This window comes from Biomphalaria glabrata, chromosome 7, assembly GCF_947242115.1.
Source record: "Biomphalaria glabrata chromosome 7, xgBioGlab47.1, whole genome shotgun sequence".
NCBI lineage: Eukaryota > Metazoa > Mollusca > Gastropoda > Planorbidae > Biomphalaria > Biomphalaria glabrata.
In genome coordinates, this window is record NC_074717.1 from 30,833,424 (window position 1) to 30,840,416 (window position 6,993).

Sequence of the window (6,993 nt, forward strand, 5' to 3'; positions counted from 1 at the left end):
ACTTTGCCAGTGTGTCCTGAACTTTGCCAGTGTGTCATGAACTTTGCCAGGTTGCCCTAAACTTTGCCAGTGTGTCCTAAACTTTGCCAGTGTGTCCTGAACTTTGCCAGTGTGCCCTGAACTCTGCCAGTGTGCCTTGAACTCTGCCAGTGTGCCCTGAACTCTGCCAGTGTGTCCTAAACTTTGCCAGTGTGCCTTGAACTCTGCCAGTGTGTCCAAAACTTTGCCAGTGTGTCCTGAACTTTGCCAGTGTGCCAGTGTGCCAGTGTGTCCTGAACTCTGCCAGTGTGCCATAAACTTTACCGGTGTGTCCCGAACTCTGCCAGTGTGCCAGTGTGTCCTGAACTCTGCCAGTGTGCCTTAAACTTTGCCGGTGTGTCCCGAACTCTGCCAGTGTGTCCTGGGCTCCCCATTGTTATTATTATCATCATTACAGCCTTCACTGAAACGTTTCTGATTTTAGTCACTTTAAAAGGAAATATGTTTTCGGTACTATGGGGGAGGTTGTGGTTTGAACCCAACTTCCACCTCCTCCCCCTTCGCTGCACCTCACACTCAAAGAAAGTCACGTCTATAAATCGCTATGTATAACTGATACACACACACATATACCGGTACACATATACACACGCTATTTATATCTTCTAGCTCTACTCTCTGCATCACACTCATACACTCATCAGATAAGAAATCCACGTTCTGTTGAGGCGCAAGGCACCAGGCAGTCTTCGGAAAGGAAATCAAAGAAGACGGCACTTCCGGGTGTAAACTTTTACTCCCTTTACCCCAGTGTAGACCCCAAATACAGATCACATGTCCCCCCGACTTCCTCACCCCACCCTATCCCTCGATCTCTAGAATCAACCTCTGCCCCTCCCCTCCCACACTGCCATAGAACCTCACCTGGTCACAAGCAATGACGATGTATTGTGCCAATCTCCAGGTTAAATCAACAAACGCCATATTGCCACCAAAGTATCAACCTTGGTCAAGAACAAGACCTCCATTTTTTTTTTTACAAAGTTTATATCAAGTCACTCCGTCTGTCCGTCTGTCTGATAAATATGTTCGTTCACGTTACTTCTACCTCTTCCCATTCTCAGATCAAGTAAAAACTTTGAACAATTATTAATTGTTCCTGAAAAAAAACAAACTTGAATCAATCAAATAAATTAAACAATTACTTAATACATGAGTAGTAATTTATTAATTTTGTTTGATAAAGCAAAGGGGAAATAAATCTCTAACAGTGATGAGAGATATGGCTGTAAATGTACAGTTTTTTGTTTATTGTTTGCGAAAGGGAGGTCAAAACGATGAGGGGCTCTTGAATATCTTGAGGAGCGAGGGGAAAGGGAGTTAAATAAAATGATCGAATGTTGAAATTTTTATTCATTTTAATTATCTTATCTTATATTAACTGGCACAACTTTTCTCTTCCTGTGTTACTTGCCAGCTGCCTCATCTTTAGAACCCCTCTAGACACATTTTTTAGTTCGGTCAAATTAGTAGGATGACAGTACATTCTATAAATACACGTGCGCGAGCTTCCAAAAATGAAAATACAATGTAAAGCCTCTGTCACGTGGTTTATGCTTTAAGGAGTCAAGAGAAGTGTAAACAGGAATTTTACTTACACACTAAAGACTGTACCCTAAATAGCAGACATGTAAGTGGAGTTAATTAGAAATAAGAAGTTGTATGTTACTTCCGCATCAAGAAGTGTTCGTATTTAAGGCCTTTATTGAAGAGTTTCATACCTGGTGGAAAAAAACAACCTCTATTTGGCAAGCTTTTTGGTTATCCTTTTATACAAAATAATGGAGGGGTTGATAAGCTATGTTTTTTTTTAAACTGACATGATAATGTTTGTGCACTTTTTAGCGCTACAGAAACCAATTTTTTAAAATCTCTTCTATTAGCGAATTTCGTTTTAGTTGGCAATATTGAGGTTTAATTTAGTGTCTTTAACATTGTTTAGTTTTATCGTGAAAAACTCCAATATAGAAGAAAAAAGATTGTTTTAAGGTTCACAAACCAATCTGTTTAGTCTTAATTAAGTTTGAAGCTTCATTTTAAGTCTACTCTTGTGAATGCATTATACAATTTAAATTATATATATATATATAATAATAATGAAATTATTGTCCAGAGCTGAATTGCCTCAAAACGTATTCTACTCTTTTGTTCCAAAAGAACAAGGTAAAAAAAAGACTTCTAGAAAAAAAAAAGACTTCTAGGGCGATTGTTTTGTTCTTAATAGCTAATGAATAGGAATATTTCTATCACGCTACATACCCTCCCCCCCCCCCCCCCACGAGAAAAAAAAATCCTGTTTAAGCGGTTGTACAAATCTACTACACTTTATAATAATATTCTAATGATAGGCCTTTAGATCTAGACCTAAAACAAGATGCTCAAAATGTTCCAGAACATTAATTTATTACACCCTTGAATAATACTAAGCAAATGTACGGAAATACCCGAAGACGTAGTCTGTTCATGGAACTATACCATGGTCTGTTTAAGATAAATATTTCTTTTTTTTTTTAAATTAAAAAAATTGAAACTGTCAGACTGGAGTTTCCCCCGTGTGGCCAACGCGCTGTCAATCCTTTTCCCAATGATATACAGCAACTGTCAAATTTCTAGGTAAATCGTCAAATCCGTTTTCGAGATCCGTGTCCAGGTTTCACCACCTACCCACAAGTTTCCAGAATCCGTACAATTATAGATTGAACAGAGGTATTGTAAAAAGATAATACTTCTTTTATATAGCTTTTAGATATATCTTTTTTCTCTTAATAACTAATGAATGTTAGATTTTAAAAAATCGTATCTTCTTAATTCACTGGTCAAAAGTATGTCTGTGTGTAATGGAGCGTTATAAAAGGGGCCATTTCTATTCAACGTAACTGATACTAGAAGTCACGGGCAAGAACTAGGCAAGAAGTATTTTAGGGGAACATTAAAATCGGACTGTTTTTATTAGAAATAATGGAAGAATTAAAAGTAAAGTAACAAGTAGACATAAAACACTGAACCATAATCTTCAAATACAAAAACAAATTTAATAAAATACTCTGAAAGACACAAAGATAAAAGTACATTTCTCATTCCATAAGCTAGGACAAATGTGAGAAAATACTCCTTCTTCCCTAGTGGCTAGTGCTATTAGAGTTAATTAGAGCATGAAATTGGTTGCCTGAGCCAGCCGGGAAAACCAATGACTTGGCAGAATTTAGGGAGGGGGGGGTCAGCCCATTTTTAGCATGCTACTGCTAATAAATAGGTACCATTATATTATTTATACACTTTTGTGAAAGTGCTCAAGTCAAACTAAAACAATTGTCACAGCTTAATGTGAATGAAACTGCAGATGCATAAAAATTGAAGATTATTCCCAACCCCATTTCACTCCACTTCTGCTCGAACATGTGTTCATATAAATAATATGGTCAACTGGCAGTAATCTCCCTTGACACTTTCCAAAAAGTCTTGTCCTTATCAAGCACATCCTCGTCTCTTTCTGGCTCACAAATTTGTCACACACACACTTCATTTCCCTTTCTCGTTTGGAAGTGTACATCGCCCCCCCCCCCGGGGTCGAAAAGTGGGCGGAGTTTCGACTCAGGTACACGCCCTCCGACCAATCCCCACGTTACCAACTCGCGCGGACACATACACACACACCTACGACACACACACAGGTCTGAAAGAGGCTCACAGTAAGAATTTTTGAGCAAGCTCCTAAGACGAAGGGGAAAATGTCTTAGTAGGGCCTACATGAGTACTCAGATTTAGTAGGGCCTACATGAGTACTCAGATTTAGTAGGGCCTACATGAGTACTCAGATTTGGTAGGGCCTACATGAGTACTCAGATTTAGTAGGGCCTACATGAGTACTCAGATTTAGTAGGGCCTACATGAGTACTCAGATTTGGTAGGGCCTACATGAGTACCCAGAATACGTTTCTCTTGATTCTCCAATGTAGAACATGAGTGTTTAGAGTTGAAATGCTATAAAAACAACAAAACAAAATTTATGGACAGAAAATAATAATCATCAAAATACTATGAATAAGTAGCAGTATACAGCGGCTAGGCCCGTTGATTTGTGCCCAGGCTTTATATTGATAGCTATGGCCAGAACACACCATTCTGTTCTTTTTTTAAATTGTAATAAACGGGTCACATTTGAAAGATCAACCTAACATACTTTTTTTTAGCCCGTGAATTAGTTTATCTGTTACAATAAAATTTTAGGACCCTTTTCTGTCTCTGTCTCTCTTCGCTTTTTGGAACCTCCATAGTAGGCCCTATGAATGCCACATCTAGCTATTTATCTTAACTCCATTGCAAGCATAGTCTGATCGGATCTGGCCTAATCTGCGCAGTTGCAGATAGAGACCCTCGCAGAGCTGACTTATGTGTGGGTCAAAAGAACCGATCCTTGGGGTACTCCGTACTTGAGGTTTAAACTTGGTGAGAATGTCCCGGTTACCACTACAGTTTGGGTGTGTTCAGTCGGTAGGATCCAAGCGAGACCAATCGTCGTAGACCTGAACACTGATCTATGACGTGGCGACGAGCTATTGGCCTTTACTGACCACAGGTATGCACGTCACAGGTCAGTGTTCAGGCCAACTATGACGATTGGCGTAGATCAAAGACACTTTAAGACAATTGCTAAGAAACCAAAAGTGGAAGACAATCTTGCCATCATAACCCTATGGTTTAGCTCTAGCCTGTCCAATACGCCGATGGTATAATCAAATAAAATAAGAAATCAACACGGCAGACCTCTGCCTTTACTGTTCACTGTTTAGTTCTAAAAGACACTTAAACATGCACGCATTCAACAGTATCCACTAACATAATCAGCAACCTACTAGATCTAGTCAGTTTGAAGGGCCAGCTTGAATAGGTCGTCACAAGTGTCGAACCATGTCTCCATAAAAAAAAAACAAGGTTACAAACTCAAAATCGGCCCCCGAAGTTGTCCACCTAGAGCAGTGATTCCCAAAGTGGTCTATATAGAGTAATATAGACCCCCAGGGGTCTACGAAGACTTTCAAGGGGTCTACGAAAGTGAAAAAACAATTTGGGGGTCCATGAGATGTCCAAGGGGGTCTATGATAATAGATTTCATATAAGCAGGTCGTGACTTTAATTTTTACATCCCATTAATGTAATTCTTCACACTATATATAATTTGTAACTTATAATCATTTAAATATTTATCCTGCTATTCAAACGAAAAATTGTTGTATTTAATTTCAATAGGCCCTACTTATTAAAATAACTTAATTTTGTCTTCATGTAAATAATGTTTAACAAAAAGAAATGTAGACTGTCTAGCGTTGACTATATAAAATTGTTCATTCTTTCCTTGTCAACCAAGCAGTTACCGATTGCCTTTTTTATGACGATATGAAACTAATTACGCTTGAGGATCATCTGCGACAATATCACCCTGATAAAAAGATATAGATTTGAAAAACTTTTGAACATTCAAAGATAAAGTTCAGAATAGACCCACAAAATCTCTATTCAACATCATGTAGAGAAGATGGTGGTTTATGAGTCTTACAATATCTGTTCACTTATAGCAAAATAAGGGTATGGTGGTAGTGGTTAAGCACTTGGCTTTCGTAATTGGGATCCTGGGTTCGAATCTCTGTGAATTTTGAATTTCAGGATTTTCAAGGCTCCCCTGAGTCCACCCATCTCTAATGGGTACCTGAATTATGTTAGTAAAAGTAAAGGCGGTTGGTCGTTGTTCTGCCCACATGACACACTGCTCGTTAACCGTTGGCCAAAGAAACAGATGACCATAACATCATCACAATGTCTGAAAGGGGAAATTTACTTATTTATGGCAAAATGCGGAAAACACCATAGGTTAAACATTGATTTTTACCAGCCGTTGTAGTTTTAAAACCTGTTTTACACAAACCTACATCTGATATTATTAAAATAATTTCTTTAAACAACAATACAGTTCAAGGTTGCTTAGGTGGCATGAGTTATAAAATTAAAAGCTTCATATGTAATTCTTTGCAAACTACATATTTTTTTCGCTTAGCAGCGTCACAGGTTCTGACAGGATATAGTGGTGTGTGCTGCAAACTGCATTATGGTCGCCGGCTCCTTATTTTTCCTCAGGTTAACCCACAAAACCTTTCCCATGTTTGAGTTGCAAGACAGGAGAGTTTTGAATTCAGTTTTACTTCTACTAGGTGGGTAGCCAGCCAAGACTAATGAGCCCTTCATGCTCGAAGCTTACTGGTTAAGGCGACAGTCACTCGCCTTCACATCTTCGCGCGGACACAATATTTGAGCAACTCGTGAAACGTCAACAAATACACGAGAAACTGCTCTTTGCGAAAACTCTTACAATGATACTTAAGGCCAGTGTGTTTGGAGATTCCAGCAATACATATTGCTATTTTAATTGGTTTTGAATTTTATCAATAAAAAAGAGAGATCTCTAAAATTTCTAATATGTATCTTTAAATTACTTTTTCACTTTTCAACTCTCTACAGATAGAAAGTTGGAAGCGTTTCGGCTGAGCTGTAAAGTGCTTGGTTTCTGAACCGGGGGTCCCCAGTTTGAATCCTGTTGAAGACTTGGATTTTTAATTTCGGGATCTTTTGGGCGCCTCTGAGGCAACCCAGCTCTAATGGGTACCTGACATTAGTTGGGGAAAGTAAAGGCTGTTGGTCGTTGTGCTGGCCACATGACACCCTCGATAATCGTAGGCCACAGAAACAGATGACCATTACATCATCTGCTCTATAGACCACAAGGTCTGAGGGGAACTTTACTTTTTGTTCAGAATGAAATTAGTTTAAAAAAAAAAAGTTGAATTTGTAAAAATTTGAAAGTTAAGCAGGGGGTCTACCGATAACCAGAAAACATGGCAAGGGGTCTACGAGACAAAAAAGTTTGGGAACCACTGACCTAGAGTCTTCACCAGGATTTGATCA